The 15,391-nt window shown below is 41.2% G+C and overlaps 1 protein-coding gene across 1 annotated transcript in view; it reads left to right on the plus strand.

The window, feature by feature from the left end:
* Positions 1-7,533: 7,533 nt before the first annotated feature.
* LOC132565702 (lactadherin-like) overlaps positions 7,534-15,391 on the plus strand; it is a 63,490-nt gene continuing 55,632 nt past the window's right edge. Inside the window, exon 1 of the mRNA XM_060230400.1 lies at positions 7,534-7,570. The gene's annotated coding sequence lies outside the window, so the exon portion shown is untranslated. The remainder of the gene's footprint in view (positions 7,571-15,391) is intronic.

Below are 15,391 nucleotides of genomic sequence, written 5' to 3' on the forward strand. Positions count from 1 at the left end.
CAGATCCTTGACACGGCACTTTGGTACAGACTAACATTCAGATTCTGGACACGGCACTTTGGTACAGACTAACATTCAGACTAACATTCAGATCCTGGACACGGCACTTTGGTACAGACTAACATTCAGATCCTTGACACGGCACTTTGGTACAGACTAACATTCAGATCCTTGACACGGCACTTTGGTACAGACTAACATTCAAATCCTTGACACGGCACTTTGGTACAGGTTAACATTCAGAACATAGACACGGCACTTTGGTACAGACTAACATTCAGATCCTTGACACGGCACTTTGGTACAGACTAACATTCAGATTCTGGACACGGCACTTTGGTACAGACTAACATTCAGAACATAGATACGGCACTTTGGTACAGGTTAACATTCAGAACATGGACACAGCATTATTGTACATCACCAATTAAATTGTACTAGCAACAGGTTAACATTCAGAACCTAGACTCTGTCTTAACTCATTTTGATTAGGACATCCAGCAGGAAGCTGCTGTTACCGCGCCGATTGTTATGCATATTAGCCATACAGGACAAGAGGAAGGATTAGAAGGGGTTTATGAAACGATTAATTTTTATATTTACTTAACGAAACTGTAGAATATATATCATTTACTTATAATTTAGACACTTGCTTCTGTGCTGTCTTAGACTCTGACCACTACAATGATGACAAGCAGAAACTGTCGTCCTGTCAAATCACTGCACTCCATGCTCTTTGCCCGACCCAATCTCTACCAGAGTTGTCGTTCTTGGCTCAAGGCCTATCCTATTTGACCTTAGATCAAATGTATTTATAACGAAACAAGATTATTATTTTTTATTGTTTACCAGTGTCATCCATAGCGCATGCGTCAATGATAACGTTATGTAATCGCCAGATGAAGGCATTTAATCATGTTGACATTGTCACCTATCGATAGGTAATTAAATCGTATCATATTCTGAAATCACCCGAATTTTCATTCGAAAGCATTTCTTGACGTATCATAATAAAATCACCTGACAGTTTAAATTTGGATTTTGCAAACATGATACTACACAGAAAAAAATAAAAACAAAAAACATAGCGCATGTATACGTGACTGTTGACTCGTAAATGTTTCCGCCGAAATAATCCCGCGTATTAATTAACTGAAAATTATCTTGAAATGGTATGATCCATTTATAGAAGTATTATGCGGGGTGCCACAATGCACTGTGGGAAATATGGTTGATTCCTTTGCGGCAAGATCACGTGGTCGTGAAATATTATGTTACGAATTCTCTACTGAGAAGTGTTCGATTTTTGTATCACGAGAACGTATTTCAAACCTGAATTAAAATGAAATTTTATGACATTCTGTGTTTGAGAAAACTGGCTGCCACGAGAATGGAAGTATTTCCGTGTAGTTTGCCCCTAACAACTAGCCTGTTGGCGCGTTATCTGACAAACTACACGTGTGTATGTTGACTTTCCATGGTGATTGTTTCCGACATAAACGGCCGTCTGTTGCGGTAAGGTGACGGTAGAGCAACATTTGGGCAGGTATCCGCTCACAATGGCAGAAATGTTTACGAGAAAGATAGCTCAGTGGAAAACTAGGAACTCGTGTCCCGTCAGAGATGATTCGCTCATCTTCCTCGTCAGATACATAGTGCTTACATCAGGAAAAGGAAATATATCTACTTTATTTAACTTGATGGATTAAACCCGAAAAGTTTGGGGAATTACTATGAATAACATGAGAATATGATGCAGTCAGGGTATGGACACACTGGAATGTTTGGGGTTTGTTAGACTGTGAACACCATGAATGATAGGAGATTTATCTGGTTACATAGACAACATTAACCCTTTTAATTCCTTAGTTTAAAACCTCCCATCATCGATACACATTTACCAATGCGATACAAGTCTTACACCACCTGTGTTTGCACCAAGCTCATTCTTTTATAATGGATGCCAGTTAAATCAACAGGCTGTAGGAAAGTTCTCAATGTGACTGTCCTTCCCTAAGTCACAGAAATAGATAATGATACAATGCAATGACGTCATCAGATTTCTCTATCCGTTGTCATTAACAAATACCAAGTTCGATACTCAATTAGTAAGTTAGAACTTTGTAATAAGTGAAATATGTTTAGACGGAGGTGAGCGTCCATATCAAATCTAACATGTGTATATGTATATGATCGATGGATCGGAAGCACGTGCATTTGAAGGAATGAATACAAATGTATTTGCGATATTCTTTAGTTTGATTTGTACTGTTCTGCCAAGCGTTCCTAGGGCCTGGTATGCTCACCATACGGTTTGTGTCTGTACCGAACACATACCAACCTTAGAGTTAGGGGTTAAAAAAGTTAATCATCTGTCCAATGAAAGCTAGCGGTCGATCATAGGAGCGAAGAAAAACTCGAGAAAATCATCGGCATACTTGGGACACAGAAACGTCTCCACATCAAAGCCAGTACGAGCGTGAATATCATGTACCTGGCATACAATTCCACTAATACTCCATACCAATCAATGCTTCAGATGTACAAGTAGCGGGGACGCATGTGCATGTAGGAGTTTTTCATACACATGCCTTGATAATATCTGTTTTGATACCTTGATGGTTGTACTGTGAATCAAACTGTTCCGATTTATATCATCGAGGACCACAAAGTCGTCCCACAATGTGAAAGTCATGTATTAACGTGTGTAGAACACTGATCAAATTAGTGAATCACATATGCTCAAGCACTTTAAACAAGACCAAGGTTTTAATATCACTCGACAATACTCCATGTTTTATGTTTACTCAATTTTACCTCTCTGATGAAGTACCAGAGAATGTATTGATACATACATATTTTGTCTGTCCTACTTATGATCGTGTGTTTCTCTGTTTCACTACCGACTAAACAAGTTGTTATAGTTAACAGTTGATGACTCCATGTTATTCCTATAAAAGTTTACCTGTTATGCTGTTGTTACATTTCATAAGAGGAGGACATATTGGTATGCATGTTTTTTGTTTTAATTAGATTCCTGCTGCTGTTTGTGCATGTGTTTCCATTCTATTTTCATTAACTCGTGTCCAAGTAATTTTCATGCTCAGTACATCACGTGCCTTACCGGTGCTGGTCCGTTTGATTCCTGAAGTCCGCCCTGCTGTTCTCGCCACGGACACGCGTGTTTTCGCGTGATGTATATCCGCGCTGTGTGGGGCGGACAATGTAGTGGCCCCGGGAAACATCTTCATGTGTTTGTTGCCCATTAGAAATAGACATCACACGGTCACTCGATGTCGTAAAACTCAAGGCCATAATCACGTGAATTAGCTACAGTTAGTTACAGACTTCAATACCTAAGGCTTACCTGTCACCTCTCAAAAAAAAGCAAAGTGTTCCGATAAAGTTATCGAGTATCACAAATATCAAATGCCACCCGATCTGTTTTGTTTCCTGTGTAGTCAACAACAATTGATATCGCACATGTCTTGGTTCTGAACAGAAGCTATTTTACTTCAAGAGTTTGGCAAACCGAGATCAAAACGTTCCCATGTAGTGGATATTTGAATACAAGTGAAGGGAAAAGAAAAATGTCATTCGTCAGGTCAATACTTCAGTCCAGGGGGTCAACGACGCCACTGCCCTGATGTCTTAACAAACGTAGTCCCCAGCCCGGAGCTGAGTAGTGCCTCGCACTGGGCGACTTAATGAAACAGGTCTTTCGGTTCGTTTCAAACTCACGGTGAAATACCGGACATTATATGTATAAGCTGGGAATTGTTTGACTGAAAGTTGGTATTCTTATCAAATTTTTATTTTTTCCTATTGGGTGTTAACTACAACACCGCTACGACGGTAGATTTACGGCGTGAACTGCACAGAGTACACCAAGCTTAGAACGTGCTGTCGTTGCCATGACAGGCTGTGACACACGTCAATGTAAACTTACTGCGACAGTTTATACCACCAGGTTATCAAACACTTGTTGGCGTTTCCGCCCGTGTCCGATGGCAATTTAATTTGATTCATAAATTACAAATTACGAAAATATCAAAATTCACCTCCGATTATTGAAAACGAATCCCGGAAAGTAATGGTTATTGCTCAACACGATCTCTGGTAATTAGGAGTCGTGTATGAGAGACACAGGATTGCTCTCACTGTATCGGATGTCTGTTGTGTGAGAGAGAAGACAATAATACATACAGGGTTACACTTATCTACCTAGACAAACACTCTCATTCCTTTCCTATACACGCCACGTATAATACTTACAAATTGTACTGTGACAAAAGTTTCCAAGATGGTTTGGTTCAGTTTGGTTTTAGCTTGTTGAGCGTCCTGGTCATTTTGGACCACCTCACCGTATAAGCGAGGTGATTGCATGTGCTGAGTGCATGTGTTTTTAAAAGGCTGTGACATGTTCCTGTGAGTCTTCTATGACACAAATGTTTTCCTATATTATGACAAATTATTGAGTTAAACATGATGGCACCAAAACAACCAGTAAAAAGTTCCCTCTCTAGACAAGTATGTCACATAGCACAAAGTTCGATAGGTTACATCCACAAGACACAGGGACAAAACAAGCTCTACCGAGCACACAAAGGTCACAAATGGGTTACATCACAAGACACAAGGACAAAACGGGCTCTATCGAGCACACAAAGGTCACAAATGGGTTACATCCACAAGACACAAGGACAAAACGGGCTCTATCGAGCACACAAAGGTCACAAATGGGTTACATCCACAAGACACAAGGACAAAACGGGCTCTACTGAGCACACAAATGTCACATATGACAGTAGATACTTGATGCTAGAATATAAGGCAATACCCGTGCATTCGCCGGTACGTGATTTTTACAGTACCAAATTCGGTTATACGCGATGAAATATCGTCTTCAATTAAATGCAGAAACGAAATAAAAACTTTTTATTATCAAGGTGTCCATATGTAAAGATTTCACTATATTTACATATAAACTCCAAATATAAAGTCCCAAATCTCCATGGTGTAGTAGAATGCGGCTGGCGTTGCCCGGGTACCCATGCTTGACCTAATTACAACAACATGTATGTCCAAGTTTATAAATATCCAGATTTATACCATGGTAGATATTCACAAATCCACTTCTTATTGATTGATTATCAAAAATTACTTATAAGCAAATTCGTTTTACGTATCTCAGATAACAAGTTGTCAGGCATCGGATACTTGAATAGTTTGACCATGATCTTATACAGCTCTGTTCTGGTCTCAACTCTACACCAACAAAATATGTCAGTCGTGTTCATCACATAAAATGCCTTCAGTGAATGGATATTAAAACCCAAAAAGAAAGATTGCCGACTAATTTTAGCGTGTATTGAAATTCCATTCGGGCCTTTATTCGTCATAATAATTATTACCACATTGGTAAGCGATCCTAAACAACCCGAGAGTTCCAGTTTGGCGCCGGGATTATTTCTACAAGATCCGCATACATTTCTAGTTTATCTCCCGAACATGAAGTGTCCCAAGGTCAAAAGAACTTTGCTGAATTCCCTATTTTAGATATATGATAACCTATTGCATCTTAGAACATATTTAACCGTCTATTTAGACAAGAGTGATACTGGATACGGCCCTGTCAAGTTTTCATTCTTAAAAAGGATGGTTTTCTTTGAGAATTTAAAAAGTATACCGAGTTATTTTATAGTTTCATCAAAATGTTTACGGTTCTAGCTTCTCACACTACGTCCGTGACCTCAGACAGCACGTGTGTTTTATGTTCCTCTGTGAGTAGCACTCTGTTACCGAACCTAGAAGTCCATGGCAGGCGGATGAAAGTAAAATGATCCGAGCCCAATTGGATCTGGAAAAAATAGCATGTGCATTCTTATATTATCACATTACATGGCAAGAAAATTGACATTTTATATCAATCGGAAAACTGAGTTCTTTTCATGACGTTGTGGCAGCAGACAGGTAATTCCGGAAACAGAATCTATCGCAAATAGGATTAATTAATGGTAAAAATTTCTTAAAATGCACATACATCTCAGTAGAGTTAAATGACTTGTCTAAATACCTAGTGATAGAGTCCAAAGGCATGTTTATAATTAGCGAGTTATCTCTATTTTTATACTCAGATTGAAGCTTGCACCAAACAGCCAATCAGGTCCTTTTATTGGGCGGTGATCCCGTGTTCTTCATCAACTGGTATTTCGGTAACGTAAAAACTTTCAATTAGTTTACACCGCAAGTTCATCTAACATTACAGTAAAGTGTGATACAGTTTAAATAGAAACACATATATCAATGTAAGGAACACAACGGTGCCGACTCCTCGACACATGACGTAATTAATGGCGGAAATGATAAGTAAATGTGACTTTGTATCGCAATGTAGGCACCCCGCCTCTCGGTATGGTCACGTACGTAATTAAAGCGAAGCAATGTTGTTATCACCATTGTTATTCAGAACGAGGCCAAACAACGCAATCAAATAAATGATGGAAGCAGTACTGCTGTAAGTAAGACGATAAACAGGAACTTTACTGTAAACGTAATATCTTTAAAACAACAAACACAGAAACAAAAACAAACAGACTTCTCTTGGAAACATTAATTACAGAAAAAAAATAATGTAGGGCTTCGGATATATCAAAACAGTGTGTTATACACGTAACGTACATATTCGATTCCATCCTGTCTAGAAGGAAAGAACCATAACTCTGAATGAATTGCATTCTTAAGATTTTGTAACAGGTGTGATACTGTTTAGAATTAATAAGTTTTTTACACTGTCTATCCACATGCATATGATGAGGATAATGTATTTACATTACCATGACTTCAGGAATTTTTTCTTGCATTTTCTTGCTGCCATAGTAACGATATATATAATTGTTGATAAAACATATTAACGAGGATTGGGGAGGAAATACATTTAATTCAATGATGATTTTTCCAATCGTGTTTTTTTTTCTTCTGGGAGGTAGAATTCCCCCTCCACATACGTCGGAGAACAGACGCGGGGTCAAGTATTTGCTATCTTTAGAGACATAACTCCCTTGGCAAATGTCCTTGAGTGCGGGTATCCTTTTTTCTCCTTTTAACCTCTCTCTCAATCTTTGATGAGCCCGTAAAATGCACCCACACGTCCGTGCACTTTCAGCTTGTGTAGTCTGTATTTGACAACAATCAAACCAGGCGGAGTAATATAGTCACGGTAGAACGGTTTGAAACTCCATACAGGTATACAGTACACTACCAGAATACGAGATAAACCGAGATAACTAGCTGAGAATAGGTACATTCTAAGCTGTAGGATCATATTATAAAACTCAGGTGTTTAATTCTGAAATCGTTCGTCTTATGCAGGTGAATCCACTGTGCACTCCGCACTGATGTGAATTCCACAACAGAAGGATTCTTTATTCTGATTTCGGAATTGGTTTTCGGAAGAGTTGAACACCTGGTAGTCACAGTAAGTTGTCACGGGTTGGACTAGGCTTGCTCTAAGGAGCCGTTCTGAAGACATGTGAAACTGTTCAGGAGCAGGGCCAGAGTCCTTCAAGAGGTAAGTCGAAAAGCTTGGCTCCAGTAAAATAATGTTATCAGCATGATGACGTCACAGCATTTTGTTGAATTTGTTTATGAACATTTGGTGTCTTGGTTTAAATTCGTTCGATATTTTAAGATATATTTATTTAGTACATTTGATACAATAATGATTATTCAACAAAAGTATACAACAGTGCATTGTGTAATGAGGCGATGTGATAAATTGTAGTGTAAAAAAATATCATATAATATGTTATATGTATAATGTAGTGTAATTTTACTTCGTTTGTTATCTCTACACCTGTGATTCTCGTATATACCGACCATAATATGTACATAGCTGTCCTACTGTAGAATGTATCACCTAGTACGTCACATTAGCACGTGAAAACTTTTTTCATAACTTAACTTACGTCATGTCTTTTCCCGTCCACGAGTCAACCATATTGGTGGAAAAGTTGGACATGTTCTGTGAATGTGACGGGTCAATGGTTACTTTTGGCCCGTCAACACATCCACAGAACATAATTATTGATGAAGTGGGTTGATTAAGTTACCACTTCTGTTTTGAAAAATAAACTCAAGTTTTGAACATAACTTACAACTGGTCGTGATGTTATAAAAGATAATTCATGGAGAAAGACACGTGACTTCCGTCTCGAGTCCAGCAGCTGTAACGTTCTCTACATTTCATTTCTCAATGGATCACTTTTGGTCAATCAAAATTTCAAAGTTTGCTTAATTACATTAAAATGAATGAATTGCTTGTTGAATGGGCCATGTGTTTGCCCAGACATTCCTTAGTTAGGTACTAAATCGTGTGCCGAGGGCGAAATCAGAGCGTGGGTGTGTGTTGTTTGTCATTTCTCACTGTTGTGCAAGAAAGTTCCTTATTGTTAAAATCATCTAGAATACGCTGGATTTCGCAACAAAATCCCGGAATCGGTTAAAACTCCGAAGAAAACTTATTGTTTAACTTTTAGATTGTCACAATGATAATGTCCTTCGCGACGAAAGATATCGGAATCTCCCCTTAGAACAATATATTACAACTTTCCATATGTTAATAAGAACTTTTCTTGTGACCTTGAATTCTAAAGGTCATTTCAACGTTTTAGTTCCTTCTTTACCAGGAAGGTATTTTTAGCTCATTGTGTATAAAATCGTTATTTTTTCTTGTGCCGTTTTGAGTTATGCACCATTGCAAAATTAGTATATACAATGTCGTTCGGTATTTCCTTATTGTGTTTGTGAACTATATCAATATATGGACTGACAGTGTATCGCTGGTAATAAATAAATTATAGTCTAACTACGGCTTCTTCATGTATCCGAAGGTGCCCGTAACATACCCTCTGATCTGAGGTATCGCGAGACGGAACGTGACATGGTCTCGCGAACAATGTCTGTGATTGTTAATAAATTTCTTCAGTTGAAATCCTATCATGTCTACTCCTAATTGTTGATTATTAAGGTATACGGTGATAATTACATGTCACATGCCAGCTCAATCAACTCACTTGCTGCACCGGAAATGACACTAGGGGTCACGATGAATGGTATTTCTGGTTCGGTGACATGTTCGTCTGCGCACCAAATTGTTGGTTTATTTCAGATTGCAAGATTTTGTAAGGACAAGTGTATAAATTGAATGTATGATCATAATCTTTATTTAGTGAAATAGTTGTACATGTAAAATTTGTGAAGTGGTTGTTGTGCCTATGTCGGAAATGTTAATAATATTGCTCGGACAGTGCATATGTACATGGCACAAAACACATGGTAGTTCCGTGTCTACTTCCCCATGCTCCAAGTTAACTTTTCTTCTAGCTGTGCTTACCATGTAATAAATTAAAACATAAAACTGCCAGAATATCTAAAAGGCCGAGTGTACAGAACTCTGCCGATATACGTAACGACATCACTCCACAGATAATTTTCTGGTATTTCAGAAATGACTGGCAAACCATTTATTTTTAGCTGTGTATTCAATTAATACTCATCTGAAAGTGTCAGAAAGTTGTACGTGGGCCCCAACCCTACACCAAAGTGACACATCATTATAAAAACTATTTCTAAATCAAATTGAGTGACTGAATAGGAAGTTCCTGAAGAGAATTGCACCTTGCGGGAAACATACAAAGGAGGAGTTTAAACGGTAAATTTATCATAAAAATTGGTACCTTGCAACTTTGCATATTTCTTTCGTGTTTTGCTATTGAAAATAGCATTTCTCACTTCATGGATAGGTAATGGTGGCAAAATAACCGATAGTCTGTTTAGAAGTTCGTTACACGGGCAATCAAAACGTTGCATAATTTCTGACAGCCTGAGATCGTTTGAATGTTGTAGCAGCTGGCTTACACATGTTTTCTTGTCTGAACGATCTCGCATGCCTCTTCTTCAGCTAATTCTTAAACATTCGTATCGAACGGTGGTGCGGAGAGCGGGCAATAAATCGGGATTGATTCCTGTTTGGTCGTAGATGTAACGGGGTGTACGTCGCCAAGGGCAGATACTCGTAACATCAATCTCTCCGAACACGTAACGCACGTACATTATGCTTGTTACCATGAGTAACAAACCGTGCTACAGAAATGTAATTGACCTCGTTAACACGACTAGTACATGGAAAGGGACAGATTTACACGACCCAAGGGACATATAAAACACAACAGCGGATCTGGCTCACGTGCATCAGTTTCCCTACAATATGTAAATACCAGAATTTAGCTGGTGAAACTCGTACATTATTCCAACAAAAGTTATTTTGGCAGTGAAAACATGTATTCAACTGCTATACAAGATATCGTTTATCATTGGTATGAATTTGCACTGTCTAGGAGATAAAATCAGGAAAGAAAAGTTAAAACATATCTAACGTCAATGAAACCTGCGATCGAGGAAACTCGTATGAACTCAACAATCTTCGCAATTAAGAACCGTTTGTTGCTGTGTCAGGTTTTATAGAACATATTGCTGCACGTGTTTTTCAAATGTTCAGTCATGTTATATAATTTTAAGAAATGTAGTTTAAACTGTTAATCAATGTTTGTAGTTTTTTTATCAAATAAAATACAGATATAATCGTTAAGGTGAAATTTAACACTAGGCAATATGTATTTGTGACGTCACATCGGGGAGATACATATTTCTGTTCACAATACAGCATGTATTTACCAAACAATGCTAAATAACATAAGATCAGTCCTTGTTGAGTTGTTTCAGAAGAATGACGTGGACATTTTCTCAGATGATACTGAAACCACGTCTCGACCCTCCCTAAAGTTAACTTCCGTTGCGACGGTACCACCTTATAAACACATTTTAGCCGGAGGTTGCCATTCCGTATGGCAATTTCATTTTAAAACAGTTGCCATGGTTCACAGCTTCTCGTTGAAACTACAGTAAAATGTTTAATCTAATATTTGTATTCTCATATCGGTACATAGGTCTATACATAATTATTACGAAACGGAATTTACTTATGAAATTACTATTATCAACAGAGACTTTGTGTGAAAAAGACCAAGACTTGTAGTGAACCGGAAGAGCAAGGCTAGAGAATCATTCTCATGTTGGTTCACGAAGCATTCACAAATATTGTTTTAAGTTGTCATTGTGTATTTAACGTCTGTGAACAAAGTCCAAGTGTCCGGTCCTGTGGATACAAACACCCTGTAGGTAACTGTTCGGGTGGCTAGTCCTTGACACGAATCCTGACAATAGTTGTATCATAAGACGACGGTGACGGATCCTCTATCACCCAAAGGGCCTTGTTTCTCCACACAAACTATCTCTATATACCATCCTCGGCTACGTGTTGTCGGCTCCTCTGTATACCATCCTCGACTACATGTTGTCGGCTCCTCTGTATACCACCCTCGGCTACATGTTGTCGGCTCCTCTGTATACCATCCTCGGCTACATGTTGGCTCCTACATCGGCTTGTCCGCTCCTGTATACCACCATCCTCGGCTACATGTTGTCGGCTCCTCTGTATACCACCCTCGGCTACATGTTGTCGGCTCCTCTGTATACCATACCACCCTCGGCTACATGTTGTCGGCTCCTCTGTATACCATTCTCGGCTACATGTTGTCGGCTCCTCTGTATACCATCCTCGGCTACATGTTGTCGGCTCCTCTGTATACCATCCTCGGCTACATGTTGTCGGCTCCTCTGTATACCACCCTCGGCTACATGTTGTCGGCTCCTCTGTATACCATCCTCGGCTACATGTTGTCGGCTCCTCTGTATACCACCCTCGGCTACATGTTGTCGGCTCCTCTGTATACCATCCTCGGCTACATGTTGTCGGCTCCTCTGTATACCATTCTCGGCTACATGTTGTCGGCTCCTCTGTATACCACCCTCGGCTACATGTTGTCGGCTCCTCTGTATACCATCCTCGGCTACATGTTGTCGGCTCCTCTGTATACCATCCTCGGCTACATGTTGTCGGCTCCTCTGTATACCACCCTCGGCTACATGTTGTCGGCTCCTCTGTATACCACCCTCGGCTACATGTTGTCGGCTCCTCTGTATACCACCCTCGGCTACATGTTGTCGGCTCCTCTGTATACCACCCTCGGCTACATGTTGTCGGCTCCTCTGTATACCACCCTCGGCTACATGTTGTCGGCTCCTCTGTACACCTGTATACCCTCGGCTACATGTTGTCGGCTCCTCTGTCGGCTCCTCTGTATACCACCCCTACATGTTGTCGGCTCCTCTGTATACCACCCTCGGCTACATGTTGTCGGCTCCTCTGTATACCACCCTCGGCTACATGTTGTCGGCTCCTCTGTATACCACCCTCGGCTACATGTTGTCGGCTCCTCTGTATACCACCCTCGGCTACATGTTGTCGGCTCCTCTGTATACCATTCTCGGCTACATGTTGTCGGCTCCTCTGTATACCATCCTCGGCTACATGTTGTCGGCTCCTCTGTATACCATACACCACCCTCGGCTACATGTTGTCGGCTCCTCTGTATACCATCCTCGGCTACATGTTGTCGGCTCCTCTGTATACCACCCTCGGCTACATGTTGTCGGCTCCTCTGTATACCACCCTCGGCTACATGTTGTCGGCTCCTCTGTATACCACCCTCGGCTACATGTTGTCGGCTCCTCTGTATACCATGTTGTCGGCTCCTCTGTATACCACCCTCGGCTACATGTTGTCGGCTCCTCTGTATACCACCCTCGGCTACATGTTGTCGGCTCCTCTGTATACCACCCTCGGCTACATGTTGTCGGCTCCTCTGTATACCACCCTCGGCTACATGTTGTCGGCTCCTCTGTATACCACCCTCGGCTACATGTTGTCGGCTCCTCTGTATACCACCCTCGGCTACATGTTGTCGGCTCCTCTGTATACCACCCTCGGCTACATGTTGTCGTATACCACCCTCGGCTCCTCTGTATACCACCCTCGGCTACATGTTGCTCCTCTGTATACCACCCTCGGCTACATGTTGTCGGCTCCTCTGTATACCACCCTCGGCTACATGTTGTCGGCTCCTCTGTATACCACCATATACCACCCTCGGCTACATGTTGTCGGCTCCTCTGTATACCACCCTCGGCTACATGTTGTCGGCTCCTCTGTATACCACCCTCGGCTACATGTTGTCGGCTCCTCTGTATACCACCCTCGGCTACATGTTGTCGGCTCCTCTGTATACCACCCTCGGCTACATGTTGTCGGCTCCTCTGTATACCACCCTCGGCTACATGTTGTCGGCTCCTCTGTATACCACCCTCGGCTACATGTTGTCGGCTCCTCTGTATACCACCCTCGGCTACATGTTGTCGGCTCCTCTGTATACCACCCTCGGCTACATGTTGTCGGTTCCTCTGTATACCACTCTCGGCTACATGTCGGCTCCTCTGTATACCACCCTCGGCTACATGTTGTCGGCTCCTCTGTATACCACCCTCGGCTACATGTTGTCCGCTCCTCTGTATACCATCCTCGGCTACATGTTGTCGGCTCCTCTGTATACCACCCTCGGCTACATGTTGTCGGCTCCTCTGTATACCACCCTCGGCTACATGTTGTCCGCTCCTCTGTATACCACCCTCGGCTACATGTTGTCGGCTCCTCTGTATACCACCCTCGGCTACATGTTGTCGGCTCCTCTGTATACCATCCTCGGCTACATGTTATCGGCTCCTCTGTATACCACCCTCGGCTACATGTTGTCCGCTCCTCTGTATACCACCCTCGGCTACATGTTGTCGGCTCCTCTGTATACCACCCTCGGCTACATGTTGTCGCCTCCTCTGTATACCACCCTCGGCTACATGTTGTCGGCTCCTCTGTATACCACCCTCGGCTACATGTTATCGGCTCCTCTGTATACCATCCTCGGCTACATGTTGTCGGCTCCTCTGTATACCACCCTCGGATACATGTTATCGGCTCCTCTGTATACCATCCTCGGCTACATGTTGTCCGCTCCTCTGTATACCACCCTCGGATACATGTTATCGGCTCCTCTGTATACCACCCTCGGCTACATGTTGTCGGCTCCTCTGTATACCACCCTCGGCTACATGTTGTCGGCTCCTCTGTATACCACCCTCGGCTACATGTTGTCGGCTCCTCTGTATACCATTCTCGGCTACATGTTGTCGGCTCCTCTGTATACCACCCTCGGCTACATGTTGTCGCCTCCTCTGTATACCATTCTCGGCTACATGTTGTCGCCTCCTCTGTATACCATTCTCGGCTACATAGATATACGTTATGTTGGCATCGTTTTGCCCAATTTGTTCCTTTTGGCGCAAAAAGACGATTCTAAGAAGCATGTAATTGCAAATCTTGAATACTCGAAGTATTCGTCACTACATAAAACGTGTCACCAAACCAATGTTTATAAACGTTAATACAGAAATTTCGACATCATTAGAATATTATAAAAACAAAAATGGTTTACAGAACAGCTGACCTTTTAATATACAATTCTGTTGGCTTATTTCTTATGTACAAAAGTAGTCCGTGTTCGGAATTACGTAAATATCTTTTTTTCTGTTGATGAAATTTTAAAGGATTAGCTACATGTAAAATTTAAATTTGTCTTCACTCGGGTATATAACAGACTACGTATGATCAATGATCCGGATTTGATGCTGACGGGTCTGGTTCTGTACGTTATAATTATGTTATCCCGTCTCACGTGACAGTTCTGTGTTACCCCTCCAGAGGTCGCTGACCTTACATAGAATGATACAATGTATTTATTGTATCACATCCTATGTGTCATCCCGAGGAGACCGGAGATATTCGGGGTATATGCTCTATAATTTGGGGGGAGGAGGGGGTCACCCATATCTAACATGACATTTTGATCTCTGGTCACCTAATCACTTTTCCTGTCCCTTTGGCAATTGATTCGGATTAAATCCTTTAGTTTGAGAATATTATCTCCTGATCCAGTAGATTGTAACTCAAATCGTGTCGTATATCTGTAGTTCGTTATAAGTACGGTAAAACCTGAGACTTAAATGGACCGTCGGAGTGTCATCGAAAAGTTCTTAAGATAATCATTTCTGAGTTACAAACGATAAGGACTGTACATCATTAAACGAAGAGCTCATTTATTTATATGTTACAAATGGAGTCTCTTTTGCTATCTATTAACCATTGTGGGATTAATGTTAATGACGTGGTCATCCATGACCTCAAACAAAGGTTATGCATATTCAAAGTCATCGTCAACGAATATAGTCAATGAAGGTCAACGTTAGCAAAGACCAAGACGAATCAAGGTCACCCTTACTCAAGGTCAGGATTAAGTTGGGTTGCATTAAACTTAAATCTCGG

Source organism: Ylistrum balloti, unplaced genomic scaffold (assembly GCF_031769215.1).
Source record: "Ylistrum balloti isolate Yb309-2 unplaced genomic scaffold, AGI_CSIRO_Ybal_v1 Utg369730, whole genome shotgun sequence".
Lineage (NCBI taxonomy): Eukaryota > Metazoa > Mollusca > Bivalvia > Pectinida > Pectinidae > Ylistrum > Ylistrum balloti.